Consider the following 18,389-nt stretch of genomic DNA (forward strand, 5'->3'; position numbering starts at 1 on the left):
CAGAATACCTAAACAACTTAGAATTGAAGACCCTTGATTGCTAATTCCTAAATTAATTGATGACCTGATGATGAGGCTAAAGTTTTTAATTATTTAGGGAAGGTAGGAGTGGTAACAGGGAGGTCATGCGAGGGGGAAAAGTAGAATTAGGGCTATCTCAGGATATGTGTATGTATATATATAAGAGTAACGTAATTTGCACGGAATGATATTTCAGGGTTAGGATATGCAGTGCAAACTCATAGATGCATATAAGAATATCATAGCTAGGGTACCTGTGTATGGTTTGGGGCTAGGGATATTATTGTATATAATATGACTGTAACAATTTATATGAATACGTATGAATAAGGGAGGATCTTCTATAAGTTCACAAGTTTATATATATATATATATATATATATATATATATATATATATATATATATATATAAATAAGCATATAGGGACGTACCGTATATGACGCAACCATGGAAGATTTAGGATTTAGGCAAGGTGATTAGGGTTAGGGTGTAATAATAATGAAAATAATAATAATAATAATAATTTGCGTGTAAGTGTAGCTACAAATGTAATTGGGATTTACTACATACTTTAGGAATGTGTGTGTATATATATATATATATATATATATATATATATATATATATATATATATATATATATATATATATATATATATATATATATATATATATATATATATATATATATATATGTAAGATTTTCCCTAATAATATATATTATATATTATATATTAGGGCCTTAATTAAGTGGTGCAAGTTGACTAGGCTTATTAAGTGGTCTTGTTGGACTTAATAACTAGTAGTTGTTAGTCAACCAAACTCTGTGCCTAATATAACCTGGATTGATGGGATACAGGATTATGGATTAGACAGCACATTCAGTTACGGTACTCAGACCGCTCAGTAGATACCAATACACCATCTAGGGTTCTGAGTCAGGTCTGAGGCAAAACATGGCTGACGGTCTACCGTTAAGAGGCAACACAACAGGAACATCAACTATGGCTGGAGATCTACACGGCTACGCTTCCGCTATCATACGAGGTTAGGTTTCTCGTATACTATGGTTCATATAGTTAGACTATTGTATATCTAACATTTGGTTTCAGAGCCTTTATAATCTCTGCCTGGTTGATTGTATTGCCTAAAATCAACATTAAGTTTTTCATATACATTAAATTTTGGTATATGTTATCTATCTAGCTTCCAATTACAATCCTTTAATTATTCAAAATATGCATATAAAAAAAATATATCATTTGATATAATTGAGCAAATTGATTATGTATATTTTGGAATTTGGATGGATTATTTGTAATTGATTTAGGATGCTAGGATTAATTTTAGTTGTTTTTGAGTTACCGATTCAATTTCAACATTAAGAAACAAGGAGTATTTGAATTTTGTCAAAAAAAAAAATTTGGACGGTTGGAATTTAATTTTCCACATTAAGCAAAGATTACAGTTTCGTCCAAATTTTTTTTGTTATCTACTGTTCTGAGTGACTGTCGGATTTATTTTTCCTGTGACAATTTCCGGCAAGCCGTCCATATGCATTGTTTATTTTTCTGGAAAAGACAGTAAGACGGCACCATATGGCTGCTAGGATTTTGGCATTAGGCTGATTAATTAGAAAGAAAATGATGGTGATGGATATTATTTTGGGCTGGGTCTGGCCCATTTGGCCAGACCTAGTCCATTATTATATAAAAAAAATCTTCTTGGGCCTGATTTTGGTTTTGGGCTAGATTTAGTTGATCCATCATCACATTTAGAATTCTTCCTTAATTAATTATTAAATTATTGTTCAATTTGAAGCAAATATTAAGTTTTAATTTGCTATTTGAATTTTAATTTAATATTAAGGTGTATATTAAATTGCCTAAAGTATTGCAATTTATTTAGGGCATGTGGGTTAACAATATATTAATTTACAAATCCAAACATGCTTTATATTTATAATCATTTTATTGATTAATTATGCATTTAGAAAAGCATGCATTAAGGTTGGATTTAGCATATTATTAACTCATAAAGTCATTATTAAATATCATTCAATTTTGGATCCTGAGGTCAATTTTAGGTATTATGACCTACTAAAGTAGCTTGTTTTGGTTTCCCCTTAATTTTGAGCACATTCCAGTTTTATGTGTCTTTGGGACTTTATAACCTATTTTGAACAAGCTATTTGGGACCTATCTTGGGTCATTAAAGTATGGATCCCACCATTTTGATTGATATTTTAATTACAGCTTCTTATAACATGTTTATTAAGTTTTAATTATTACTAACTACCATATTTTGGTATTCATCGTTGGTAATAATATTAAGTTTTGGGTCTACTTCAGTATTAGACCATTTTTCATCCATGTTATAATTCACTTGGCCATTGAGGTTTATGTGCCTAATTTGAGTGATTAAGTGCTATAATTATTGTCTCGGCCTATTTAGAGACATTAAGGATTTAAGGATTTAATTGTTATTTTGGCCATTAAGAACTATAACTATTGTTTAAGTTGATTAAATTTTTAATCTATCAATAGTTTTCAGGGCATTAATAATAATATTAAATCTTTAATTTTATGGCAAAAGCAATATAGTTGGTATATTGTATATATAATGGTAATTTGGTTATTACCTTAACTTTAGTCTCCCTAAGTATCATAATAGTCATGGTTAATTATTATGTGGTAAAATTGAGGTTAGTATTTGGCATCCCTTAATTACAGTTTTGCCTTTATTGTAATTATTATTAATTAGTATTATTAATTACTGTTATTAAGTTTAGGGGCTAATCTCATTTTATTACTTTTCATAATAATTATCATTTAATGGTAATCTGCTATATTTGGTACATTGGCATGGTTACCACTTCATTTTACACGACTATTAATGTTGATAATTAAATCCTACCAATAAATTTTTTAACGTACCATTTGACGCTGCATCGAGTTTATTGACACCGATAGTGAAGATTGGGAGAATTCTGGAGTTTTTCTTCTCTTGTGGATCGTCATCGTTGTTAGCGCAATGGGCAGATGCGATTTGCATCATTAAGGTTAGTCATTAATTATCTTTTATGGTTATTATTGATAAGAGTTAATACCATATGAGGTCCTCCGAGTATAGTAGTTTTGCCACGTTTAGTCCTAAACTTTCAAAGTGACCATTTGTGGTCCTTCGACTTTCAAATTTAACCATTCATGGTCCAAGTTAACCACCCATGGTCCTTCAACTATTAAATTTTAACCAACCATGGTCCTTTCAAGAGGACCACGGCTGGTTAAATTTCGAAACTTGAAGGACCATATGTGGTTAACTTGGACCACAAATGGTTAAATTTGAAAGTCGAAGGACCACAGATGGTCACTTTGAAAGTTTAGGACTAAACCTGGCAAAACCACTATACTCGGAGGACCTCAGATGGTATTAACTCTTATTGATAATTAGTGCTACAGTTACAGTTAACCGCTAATTTGGACTAGTCACATATTTTTATCTTTAGAAAAATGAAAACATTAAAAGTGCATTACCATACTTTAGTTTGTCATTACTAATGTTAATAGTGATTATAATGTTACTTATTGCTATTAATAATTAGTTAATTGATGATGACATTAATATTGTTATGGTATTCAGTTATGTACCTTGAACTGTTTTCAAATAAATTTATGTGACAATACTCCAGTTCAGAAAATAATTTTCTAGACATTAATATTTTTCGGACTTCAAATTTTATTAAGTTTTCAAAATTTTATCCGAAAACATTTATAAGTGTTAGTGGTTTTGACCATTGTTTTTTCATATTTAGTCTCCTACTTAATGTGATAATATTATTATGGCTATTGATTGCTATTTTGGTTATTTATAATTTTGCCATTAATAATAATAATATTATCAACTGGGTTATGGAGAGTGATTTTGAATCAATTTAGTAATCTTGGAAAAACATATTTGCTAGGCAATTGACTTTTGCCATTAATTCCATAATTCATTTAGTTCTTGGAATTATGATTTTAGTTCTGATTGTCCATGTTTGGTTAAGTATGAATAAATGAATATTTTGTTTAAATTCATATCCTTTAATTGGTTCATACTCTTTAGATTGTTTTATGCATTCGATCACATTAAGTACATAATATTAAGTTTAATTATGTAACTAGGGTTTATGAGATTTTAATTTACAAATGCTAGCATATCCTTTTGGTTTGATATTGTTTGAATTTGTAAATTCAGTTATTTCTCATAAATTTGATCTTCATGCATTAAAACATTTTACCATGGGTATGCAGTTTAAAAAAAAATAAATTTGAAGTATATATTCAGTACATTATTATTCAAAATGTTGGGTCTCTTTTGGTTTGGACTCATCGGTGTTTGAATATTAAGTTTATACTTTAAAATCTCATATAGTAAATTGCTTTAAGTTATGCAATTTATTTGGAATATATGAGTTTAATGTTTAATTTTGTGCATATTTGTCCATCGCATAATATTATGTTTTTTAAATTATGCAATTTTATTATGCCTTTAGCAATGCATACTTTGAGATGGAATTATATTAGTTCCTATTTAAGTTAGACTTATGCATAAACTTTAGTTGCGGTAGTGCCTGAATTTAAGCATGTTTAGTCCGCTACTTTTGGTTCACCATTTAAGCTTTAATCATAGGTGAACCCTACAGTTTTCTGGTAAATTACCCTACAGTTTTAGGTTCATACCCCCAAACAGTTATACATTAAGTATATATGAATCGGTGAGACATACTATTTTTAATGGCCATGACTTAAGAACATCTTGAGCCACTAGTCTCCTTAAATTGATACTCTATTTAAGGAATTGGTTTTCAGTGAGACTTAGTCTCTAACCACCTTTCCTTGGAGTATATTTAGAGTCTCTAACCACCTTTCCTTGGAGTATATTTAGATTTTCCCATCACAATCTGGTATAATCTGTTTGTCAAAATTTTAAGTATTCCTTGCCAATGTGATTTTATTTCGGTTCATTAAAGAATAGCCAAAGCATCTTTAATTTACTGAAATATCTTGAGTTTTCAATCTTGGTTAATTAAAGAAATGCTACAGCATATTCAGCTACCTAAGATTGTTAAGTTTCGATCACATAAAGTTTAGGCAATGAATTGATAATTGTCTAGTGATCTTATAATTTTAATTTGGTTTGGGAGTAGCCACAGCATCCTTAATCTGTTAAAATTATATATTAAGCGGTTTATTTTGATCACGTAAAGTTTTGGACATATCATTTGTGATTAATTGTATGTAATATGATGAAATTTAGCCCACAGGCAATTTCGTTATATTTGTATAATTAATCAGGATGAAATACTGGACTACGGTCATAATTTAGCCCACAGGCAATTATGTATCGGAATGTAGTTTAGTAGTTTGATCAGTGATGATAGAAATAAATGAATTTATTTACTTTATGATTGTTTGTAAATAATTTCCAATTCTATCATGAAGTTTAATTTTTGATGTAAACTTTAGATCATATTTCTTAATTTGCCCACAGAGATTAAGAAAAGGAGCATGATTTGTTAAGTTTTATCATAATGGTTGTAATGAATCTTATTGAATAAAACTTTAGCCTACATGCAAGTTTTATGTCATTTGATTCTTCAACTCATTTGATAATGATTTCATCATAAATAAATTTTTCAGTTGGATCTAATTGAGTAAAACTTTAGCCCACAGGCAAGTTTTATGTCACTAGATTCTTCTGGCTCTTTAGTAATTGAGATAGAATATTATCATAAGGGTTTAATTGGATTTAATAGAATTAAAACTTTAGCCCACAGGCAAGTTTTATGTCAATAAATCCCTTAAGCCATTAGATAATAATTTTATCAAAATTCTTAGAATTTATAAATTTAGTTCAATTATAATTCTAAGTTTCATGGTTTGCATTGGCAAAACATGTTTTTCAGTCACTTCCCAAAATTTACTCACTTCTATTAATTAATCCACGAATCTTGCTCGGTTCTTCGGACTAACTATAGTAAGTTACGTGATTTGACATACATCTTTTGGATTCCAATAATACTAAAGTGTATCTTTTGAGCCGAATTCTAACTTGGTTTTGAAAGATGTATTTTGTTTCTTTTAGTATGTCCAACTATGGTGGGGAAATATATCTTCATTATTTAGTTGGACTTTAATTGGAACCAAAATTGATTATTTAGTATGTCCAACTAATGGTGGGGAATTATGTCTTCATTTGTTAGTTGGTCAATAAATCAATTATGAGTATGTATATTATTAAGTTCATTTTATTAATTTCGCCGAAGAATGTTTTAATCAGTGGGAGTGATCATTTAGAAAAAGATCATTAAGATACTCCACTAAAGTTTTTGGATTTAATTGTTGTATTCATACATTCCAAATTGGGTTGTATGTTAGACAATAAGTCCAAAAGATTCCACAAGTATTAATCTTGTATTTGTTTATATAAATTCATAAGTTCAAATTATTGAAAATTTGGTTGTACAACATATTTATGAAAATGTTGCAACAATATTAAAGAATTTATTACAACAAAAGCATTTAACTTGTGGTGTACTGTCATTTAATAAATTCTTCAGTGATTAATAGAGTCTTTAGTTTCTTCAAAATTGATCCAGGGTCATTTCGGTTGTAAGGCTCAAAACAATTTTGTGGGACATAAAAGTAAGAGTCATTATGTTCAGTTCATTTAAAGTGAACATTGAAGTTATTTGGGAAGTTATGGTGTATGTTTAAGATTCCAAATTTATGGACTTAGACATTTGGTTTATTGTCTAAGTCATTGGAATGCTTCTGTGACTTGGCTATCTTTTGGCTATTTTTGATGAGTGGGAGTGACAGACGTGTCAACTCCAAGCTCTTAGCTCTTAGAGATAGTACTTAAAGTTAACTTATAAAGAAGTCATGGAATACAGTTAGCATTATGCTAACATTAAGAGATCTCTACTTAAGGCACGCTTATAAAGTTTTAGAGATCATACAGTGTACTCTTTTGTACAATTTGAATGTGTTTTCTCCTTCAGTTGTGCACATAATGTATTTTGAGAAACATCCCTTAAGGTACCGAGAATAAACATAGGGTTTGTTCAAAAAGGACCTAAGTTGGAGAATTAAAATGCATGTGACCATAGTGGATATTACTCTGATTAAATAGAGGACATGTCACTATGATTCTTGTGTTTTGTTCTTTGATGAAGGTTGTGCTAGTACTTGCACCAAGTGGGAGAATGTAAGATTTTCCCTAATAATATATATTATATATTATATATTATATATTAGGGCTTTAATTAAGTGGTGCAAGTTGACTAGGCTTATTAAGTGGTCTGGTTGGACTTAATAACTAGTAGTTGTTAGTCAACCAAACTCTGTGCCTAATATAACCTGGATTGATGGGATACAGGATTATGGATAAGACAGCACATTCAGTTACGGTACTCAGACCGCTCAGTAGATACCAATACACCATCTAGGGTTCTGAGTCAGGTCTGAGGCAAAACATGGCTGACGATCTACCGTTAAGAGGCAACACAACAGGAACATCAACTATGGCTGGAGATCTACACGGCTACGCTTCCGCTATCATACGAGGTTAGGTTTCTCGTATACTATGGTTCATATAGTTAGACTATTGTATATCTAACAATATATATATAAATATATATATATATATATATATATATATATATATATATATATATATATATATATATATATATATATATATATATATATATATATATATATATATAGTAGAAGTTTAGGGGAATATATTTAGAATAGTAGTGATATACCTATTTATGTATAAAGGTTTGTTTCGAGGGTCCTTATCTTAGTGGTCAAGGGTTCTAAACAAGGCATTGGAAACTTGTGGTCTATTATGCAACATGGACCAAGGATAATTTCAAGATGACCACTTGGCTTAGGTTCCTCGAATTTCTCCCGGTTTCACTCGGATTGTCTTTCGGGTCAAAACTTAATACGCAATGTACCCGAGGATTTAGATTTCTAGAAATAGAATTAGTCCCTATAATTTCTATGTAACTTATAAACAAATCAATTAGAAAGATAATTCGAATTTCATGTTCAAGCATTAGATTGTTATTTACATGTTAAACACATAAGAAGTATCAAGGAAGACACACAAATGCACAATGGATCAATAAAATGAGAAGTAAAGAAAACATACCGTATGAGTTGGTGCGAGGTGGGCGGTCGACCGCCTGTCAAGTCCCCACTGGAACGTGGCAGTGGGCAAGTGGTGGATGGTCGACCTCCTGCCAAGGCCCCACTGGAACGTGACCGTGGAGAAGGAATCATTTCGGGAAAGCCCCGAGAATGCACAAATTCAAGTCCAAAGAACTCCACACTCATGTGAACAACAAAAGAGACTTGAATACATGGAAAATCTCAAGAAATCCCATTATTATGACACTAATAAGGAACACGGGAGACTTCAACTAGATATAATAAGGATCACACACTCCATTCTTCCCCTTCCTAATTAAAGCTATGTTCACCAAAATTTTCCTCCATGCAAACTTATGTAAGTACTTATCGAACTATTAGTAAGTTAACTATCAAAGTAATTTGTAACACCCCCGATTTCCATACTAATTTAAACTTAAGTAAACAAGATAATCTAACAACGATATAAGCATACACGGCGGAAGTCTAGCTATATAAACTGGAAAACGAGGAATGTTATGCCACGTGCACGCTAAGGTGAACGCACAGGCGAGAACAACATCCACATCAACAGTCTAACAAGGGACAAGGTTAAAACAACAACAATCTACTGTTCGACATAAAAGGCTCACAGGCCCAAAACAAAACTAATAAAGTCTGAGGGATCTACACTATCCATCACTAGATCGCGCTCGCCACTACTCGGGACCTGAAAAGCACATAAATAAATGGGACGACGCCCAGTCAGAGAATGATGCTGGTAACCCACCAATACATGTTAAGTATCATACATAGATAGTGTATACAAAATCATTTTCGAAACGGGATACTGTATATATAAGTTCAAAGCCAAGGATAGAAGTAAACCACAAGACTCTATACCACTCTCAACAAGAATAAGGGGACACATCCCAAGACACGTCAAGAAGTAAAAATGACACACAAGTTGTAACACCCTGAGATTCTGAAACTTTTAAAACTTATATAATAAAGGTAAATTCGCATTAAATCTCAAAACTAAACATAAGAGTGCGGGGTGGTATGCCACATCTGAGCTGGAGAGCTCAGATGCACAGGCTAAACTAACTAAATATCCTCAAACCAATGTCAATACATAATCATGGCACGCAGGCCGAAAGGAAAACTAACTAATCTACGCTTCGGATCTCTAGCGCGCTCCGGGGTCTACTCATCTGTGCCTGAAAGCCAAATATATCTGTTCAGCGAATGATGCTGGTAACCCACTCCAATGCGTTGAAATACAATATATATATATATATATATATATATATATATATATATATATATATATATATATATATATATATATATATATATTTATATATATATTTATAAGAAAACCATTTTGAAGCAGGAAGATATATACTTAGGAGACTCTAGCTTTTAAACCAGGAATAGACTCAGCAAATAGGGGCAAGCACAATAATCAATGATAACAGTTAAGTAGAGACAATCATCATAAAAAATACGCATCTAAGGTCACAGATCACTTTCAAATCAATCATATCATTATGCAACCATCCTTCATATCACACAAGTCACGGGACCAATCGCATGCCCCGAACATGAGGGTTAGTGCATATAGCACTAACACGGCCCCGCAGCACCCTACCTCATACCGCAGCATGAAGGGAGTTGATCGCAACCAACCCTATAGACCGCTGACGAACTCAGCGGCGGACCACAGTCCTACACACCGCTGACGCGCTCAGTCGGTGGACTGTGATCCTCTTTACAAGGGGGGATTACGATCCTACACACCGTTGACGAGCACATTCGGTAGATCGTAGCGGATCAAGCCCTATACACCGCTGAGGGACTCAGTCGGTGGGTGATGATCCTCGAAGACTACGACCCTACACACCGTTGACCCATCACTCGGTGGATCGCAGTCAGCCGTAGCCCTACACACCGCCTGATTGCTCATTCGGTGGACTACAGCCTTCCTCGGGCTTATTGGCCCTACACACCGCCTGGCGCGTCCAGTTCGGTGGGTCATAGCACACGAGGCCCATGTGGACCGCAGCCCAAGAAGGGAATCACTGACCGCAGCCAGGAGAATGAACCGCAGCTCATGTACAACGTTTGATCGCAACCAAACAGTGGACCGCAGCCCTATATAATATTTATATACCTGACCGATCGCAACCGGCCTGGTTAACAGTTGGTATGGTTCTCAACCCATCCAACTGCCCGTATAGCCAATTTGATCGCAACCAAATTGGGGAATCATGCATCACATAACACATTGTAGTTGTAACACCCCGTGTTACGATCCCTAAAATTAATTAATCATTTAATCAATTACCCAAAAAGAAGAATTAAATCACAATAATTAATTAGGAAAGGCCCACTATAGTCCACGGGCCCTTATCCCTAAACCCAATCCTTAGTCCCAAAAGAAATAGAATTAGCAAGCCTATAATATTAGTTCCTAACTAGGACTCCTAAATATATAAATAGAGGACTTAAGAGGCACCTAGGACCCCCCACCACAATAAACGTCCCACCTCCCCAAAGAGCTCCAAGAATCCCCTTAGAAGAAATCAAGAAAGCAAGAAAGCTTAAAGAAAGACCCTTCATAGCCAAGGAATTAATTGAGGCTAAGAGGTAACCCATGTCTCAACAAAACCTATTTTCATAGTTATGATTCCCCCTTAGGATCCCCCTTATTATTGTATGCTGATGATTCGTTATATTGGTAATTGGTGTTATGATTCCATTGATATTCTTGATGATCTTGACGATGATGGGTTCTTGATAATTATGGCGTTCTTGATGATTAAATGACGTTCTTGATAATTACATGGTGTTTTTGATGTTCTTAATGATTATATGAGGTTCTTGATAGTTATATCATATTCCTACCGAATCTTGATTTTGGGAGATGAATTGTGTTCTTGTTGGCTTAAAAGTAATTAGAACCCTGGGTTAGGTCGTGGAATTCGTATGGTGTTATTCTTGGTTTATTGGGTGAGATTTCGCATGATTGGGTGTTATTATGATTAGAAAAGCATGATAGGTTATGTGTCATTTGTTTCCTGATTTTAATCCGTTAATTGTCTACGTGTGTTGTCAATAGCGTTTGAAAGTGTCTGAGCATGGTCTCGGGTTCCACGAAGGTTCCCGGGGCGTTTTTGGTGTTAATGAGTCAGTGGGGGGTAGGTGGGGGTAGGGGACCCGCCACCTACCCGCGGTAAAAAAGGGGGCAGTTCCGGCAGCGGGCAGCTGCCCGCCGGGCACCCGCTGCCCGGAACAGTAACGCCGGCGGGTGAACCCCACAAGGGAACACTACCTTGTTAAAACCCCACAAAATCCCTAAAACCCACAAAATCCCCAAATCAAAAACCCTTCTCCTCTTCCCCCTCCTTCTTCTTCTTCCCCACTTCCTTCCCCTCCATCCCTCATGCACCTCACCATCCCCACCATAGAGACGCCGCCAGCCACCCGACGCCGTTGCCAGCCGAAAGCCGCCGCCGTCCGACCACCTCCCGCCAGCACCGCGCCGCCGCACCAACGCCCAGCCACTCCGCCCGCCGGACACCCAGCCGCCACCCAGCTACCACCCGCTGCCCCCGCTGCCCAACACCACCACGACGCCACCCCCCTCGCCGCACCAACACCGAAACCGCCTCACCGCCACCTCCCTCGCAAACGGAGACCACACCACCGAAGAGCTCGCCGGAAAGCACGCCGGAGCCCCGTCACCGTCTCGCCGGAAAAACCACCGGAGAAATCTTGCCGGAAAACCTCGCCACCAAGAAAATCTTCGCAATGCCGAAAAAGCCCCTTGGAACCCACACACCGGAATGGAACAACGCCGATTACACCGTAATCGGAGGTAAGGCCCTTGAACCCGATCAATTTTCCCCGGAATTGGTTGACATGCTTAAACACCAAGGGCTCTTGGATACGTACCTCACCATCAAGGGGGATACGTACCCCGAATTGGTGAAAGAATTCTATCAACACCTCGTAGCCACCAAACGGGGTGATAAACTGGAAATCACCACCAAGGTCCGCGACAAGGAAATTATACTCTCCGAAGGCCGTTTAGCCAAACTCCTAAAATTGACCACCACGGGAGTGTCAAACTACGACCGAAAGGGGTGGATTGATACCCAAAGTACAGGGTACAAGGACTACCTCGGGTACCTCCTCGGGAGGGAGGAAGGATTCACCTCGGCCACGCGGCCAAACAGGAAGTGGCTATCGGCGGAAAAAAAGATATTGGTCATGATCGTGACCGATAGCCTCTTGCCCACCAACAACAAGAGCAAGGACGTAGGGAGCTTAGAGTGCACCTTTGCCTATCTACTGAAACATAAAATCAAATTCAACCTGCCGGCACTCATGCTAAAACACATGGAGTTTTGCAAGACAAACAACCGACTTAGCCTACCCTACGGGATGATCCTAAGTTGGATCATGGAGAAAAAGGGGGTGGACCTAAGCCACACCGAGGTCAAGACCGCAAACGGCATGGTCTTTAACGCCCAAAACCTACGCCGCAATGACATCTACTACACCGGGGGAGGACATTACCTCACCCTCGAAGAAATTTGCCAAAAACCCGAAGATGAGCGAAGAGAATTGGTCGACCAACTAGACATCTCCAACAAGAAGCTCAAACGAGCAATGCAAGATTGCGAAATCCTGGAGGGATGACGTACCCAACCCGTCGGTGCAACCACGATTGGGAGGGAATCCAAGGGAGCAAAACGAGGGCTCAATCAATGAACGCATACTCGCACAGCTCAACCGGCAAAACCAAATCATGGAAGAAGGATTCTCATCCTTGATCCGTACGGCACGCGCACTAGATCAGAGGGTGGCAACAATCGAGGCCACCTTGGGCACACGCGGGGCATCCAGCTCAGGAGCAGGAGACCGAGGTAGACCTAAAACCCGTCTAACACAACACCACCAGAAATCCAGTCTACCCCAGCCAAGGCAAAACGTGGGGCCACATTCCTAACCGGGAGGCCAAGATGCGGGATGCCTAAGGGTGAAAGAGTGGACTAACACATCGGGCTTCGGGGACGAAGCCCCTCGTAAGGGGGGGAGAGTGTAACACCCCGTGTTACGATCGCTAAAATTAATTAATCATTTAATCAATTACCCAAAAAGAAGAATTAAATCACAATAATTAATTAGGAAAGGCCCACCATAGTCCACGGGCCCTTATCCCTAAACCCAATCCTTAGTCCCAAAAGAAATAGAATTAGCAAGCCTATAATATTAGTTCCTAACTAGGACTCCTAAATATATAAATAGAGGACTTAAGAGGCACCTAGGACCCCCCACCCCAATAAACGTCCCACCTCCCCAAAGAGCTCCAAGAATCCCCTTAGAAGAAATCAAGAAAGCAAGAAAGCTTAAAGAAAGACCCTTCATAGCCAAGGAATTAATTGAGGCTAAGAGGTAACCCATGTCTCAACAAAACCTATTTTCATAGTTATGATTCCCCCTTAGGATCCCCCTTATTATTGTATGTTGATGATTCGTTATATTGGTAATTGGTGTTATGATTCCATTGATATTCTTGATGATCTTGACGATGATGGGTTCTTGATAATTATGGCGTTCTTGATGATTAAATGACGTTCTTGATAATTACATGGTGTTTTTGATGTTCTTAATGATTATATGAGGTTCTTGATAGTTATATGATATTCCTACCGAATCTTGATTTTGGGAGATGAATTGTGTTCTTGTTGGCTTAAAAGTAATTAGAACCCTGGGTTAGGTCGTGGAATTCGTATGGTGTTATTCTTGGTTTATTGGGTGGGATTTCGCATGATTGGGTGTTATTATGATTAGAAAAGCATGATAGGTTATGTGCCATTTGTTTCCTGATTTTGATCCGTTAATTGTCTACGTGTGTTGTCAATAGCGTTTGAAAGTGTCTGAGCATGGTCTCGGGTTCCACGAAGGTTCCTGGGGCGTTTTTGGTGTTAATGAGTCAGTGGGGGGTAGGTGGGGGTAGGGGACCCGCCACCTACCCGCGGTCAAAAAGGGGGCAGTTCCGGCAGCGGGAAGCCGGCGGGCAGGCAACTGCGCGCCGGGCACCCGCTGCCCAGAACAGTAACGCCGGCGGGCAGCCGGCGGGTGAACCCCCACCCACCGGCTACCCGCTGGAAATTCCCACACTCGGGACCCCGGCTTCCCCGTTTGATGTTTCCCCAACCCCCGTGGTTTCACAACGGACTCCGTCTATCGTGCCTATGTCTAGTTTGATGTTTCGGGTACCGTTCGTAGGTTGTATGAGTCTTATATATTGCATGCTAGTTGAATTGGTATCCCGTTGACCCAGGTATAAGAAGTATGAACCCCTTAGGAGTATTCCTAGTTGTGGATGACCACGCATAGGTTTCGTTATACGTTTTCCCCCTTCCCAATGTGCTAATATGGGTTGCATGTGCTTGCTATGTGTTATGTGTGCATGTTACCCCGATTGGTTGAGATCAATCGGGCTATACGGGCAGTCGGATGGGCTGAGAACCATGCCAGCTGTTAACCATGCTGGTAAAGACCGGTCAGGTATATAAATATTATATAGGACTAAGTTCCACTATACGGGCAGTCGGATGGGCTGAGAACCATACCAGCTGTTAACCAGGCTGGTAAAGACCGGTCAGGTATAAAAATATTATATAGGACAAAGGTCCACTATACGGGCAGTTGAATGGGTTGAGAACCATCCCAACTGTTAACCAGGCTGGTAAAGACCGGTCAGGTATATAAATATTATATAGAACTGCGGTTCATCAGTCGGTTGCGATCGACTCCTCCGTAATGTTAGACGGGGCAGGGTGCTGCGGGGCCGTGTCAGAGCTATATGCGCTGACCCTCATGTATGGGCATGCGATTGGTCCTGTGGCGCCAACAAAGTGTGCTATGTGATGAGATGAGAAGAATTGATGATGTGACTGTTATGGAAACGTGACCATAGGACTCTTACTAGTAATGCTTAATTGTGATTATCGGTTGTGCTTATCTATAACTGTTCCCCGTGTGAGAATCGTATATGCTTGATTATGTCTAATCGATTGTGTGTACCCCTATCTGTCGAGTCGGTTTCCTGATTTGAAAGCTAGAGTCTCTTAGGATATATCTTCATGCTTCGAAATGACTTTTCGTATATCTATGTATATATATCTATATGTATTGTATTTCAACACGTTGGAGTGGGTTACCAGCATCTCTCGCTGAACAGATATATTTGGCTTTTAGGCACAGAAGAATAAATCACTGGAGCGCGCTAGAACTTGGAACGTAGAAGCAGTTAGTTTCCCTTTCGGCCTGCGTGCCATGTTTACGCATTTATATTATTGAGGCATTAGTTAGTTAGCCTGTGCACCTGAGTTCTCTAGCTCAGGTGTGGCATAGCACCCTGTACTCTTGTATTCTGTTTTGGGATTTAATGAGATTTCACCTTTATTTCATAAGTTTTAAATATCTTGAAAATCCGGGGTGTTACAGTAGTACATAATAGCACATTGGGAAGGGGGAGGTGTATAAATAAGCTTACGTGTGATCATTCACATACTAAGAATAGTCTTAAGGGGTTCATATAACTTCTACCTAGGTCGACGGGTTACCGATTCAACTAGCATAAAATTCCTAAGACTCTTCTATCCTACGAATGGCACCCGAAACATCAAACTAGACTCAAGCACGACAAACGGGGTCCGTTGGGACACCACGGGGAATGGAGGACATCAAACGGGGAAGCCAAAGACCCGGGGTGGGTGACAAACCAGCGGGTAGCCGGTGGGTGGAGGGCCACCCGCCGGCGACGCGCTTCCGGGCAGCGGGTGCCCGGCGGGCAGTCGCCGGCTGCTCGCTGCCGGTGATGCTCTTTGGGGCAGCGGGTAGGTGGCAGGTTCCCCTACCCCCCACTTACTCCTTAACACAACAAACGTCCCGGGATCCTCCGTGGAACCCGAAACCATGCTTAGACACTTTTAAACGCAAATAACGACACCACGTAGGCAATTAAAAGCTAGAATCATATTGAACACATCATAACATGACATCTAAACATAAACAACACCCGAACATGCAAATCCCCACCCAAATATAAATCAAGAACATCTCAATACAAATTCCCCATCCAACCCAGGGCTCTAATCCCACCCAAGCCATGAAAATCATATTTTATTTTCATCATCAAGAACCATCAAAATTTATCAAGAATCATCACATAAATATCAAGAACCTCTTTTTAATATCAAGATCATCAAGATCACTCATATAATCGTCACATCAATCAATCAAGATTATATCACGAATATCATAAAGAAATTCATCAAGACACAAGTATATAGAGGGAGCCAAAGAAGGAGATCATAGCAAAGAAAATAGGTTTTATTGAGACATGGGTTACCTCTTAGCCTTAATTAATCCTCCCTTGGCTATTAAAGTTCTTCCCTAAAATTTCCATCCGGTTGACTTCCCTAGGCTTGGCGGTGGGGAATCCCTTGGGAATTCTTGTGTGGTGATATCTATTGTGGTGTGACTTCTAGGTGCCTCCTATGTCCTTATATATATATATATATATATATATATATATATATATATATATATCTAGGAATCCAAATTAGGGTCTGAATGGTATGTGTTTACTAATTCTATTCCTTATAGGACTAAGGGCTTGTTTTAGGGATAAGGGTCCATGGTCCATGGTGGACCATATTAATTAATTAAAGGGAATCCTAACCAAATTAAATCCTTTTTAATTATTATTAACGGGATTAATTAAATAATTAATTTGGAATTAAAGGCCGTAACACGGGGTGTTACACTCTCCCCCCCCCCCCCCCCCCCTACAAGAAGCTTCGTCCCCGAAGCTTAGAAATCATTTTGGGGTAAAGAGCCTGAATTAGTATAGTTATACATAAGAAGATATTATATGGGAGATATATATACATATACACATATAAATTTACTAGGTTTAAGCCTAACTATTGTTCTAGCAAAATACATCAAATAATAAGATTATGAATATGCAACTCACATTTATGTTAATTTTACGGACGATTGATAACATAACATAGAAGTCTTACACACGGCATGTTCTTTGTGTAAGTAATTTATAATGATTTAACACATAGGATCGCAAGTTGCACTGATCATGTAATTATTTATGTACCTAATTAAGAGGCAAATACCACGTGGGTGCAGCTTCGGATAGTCACATAATTATTATAAAGCACATATGTACATATATCACACGGGCGAACCAATTTTACGAATGGATGCAAACACCTAATATGTAGTGTAGCATGTCGTGAGCCAAAATGCCATATATATATATATATATATATATATATATATATATATATATATATATATATATATATATATATATATATATATATATATATATATATATATATATATATATATATATATATAGGATCCCTACCTACTTATTGTGCTAAACAGGCTATACCCAATATCCACAGTTACAGAGTAACAAGCCTAACATGTATGATAATTAACTATTATGTTATATGTGGAACCTGCAAGTTGGCGTGCCTATACAGTCGTAATTATGCTAAATATGCAACTCCTTAAGTCTATAGGCATAGAGTATGAAGGTATGTGAACATGAAATAATAACTAGCCCTATGGAAATCATAAAACACATGTATGTATTATTCAACGTGTTAAAACAATTAAATTCATGTAGTCAATGTCGTGACATAACCAAACAATTGTCATATAAATTCAGGAAGGTCATAAATCATATAACAATTATCCAAATGGCGAAAATCAGATTTTGAGAAAAAGATTGTAAGTAGTTTAGGAGGAAGGCTCTTGCTTCTTATGTGGTAAATAAATTCTGGGGAGATAATAGAATTAGTATCTTTATTTTGCATACCATGGATAATGGTGGGTAATCACATAACAAGTATTGGCGATTATATGCAGATTGCTTGTAATTAATAATATCGCATATATGCATAGTGGGATGCCTTATAATATACAGTTTTGTTTAACATGCTTTGTATATATATATGAATGCGTGTGAGTGTGTGTCTTGACATAAACGTGCGAGCTATGTGCATTGCATACGAAAATATAAATTTTCACCTATAATTGGAACATGCAATTCGTATACAAA

Source organism: Ipomoea nil, unplaced genomic scaffold, assembly GCF_001879475.1.
Source record: "Ipomoea nil cultivar Tokyo-kokei standard unplaced genomic scaffold, Asagao_1.1 scaffold1558, whole genome shotgun sequence".
Classification (NCBI taxonomy): Eukaryota; Viridiplantae; Streptophyta; class Magnoliopsida; order Solanales; family Convolvulaceae; genus Ipomoea; species Ipomoea nil.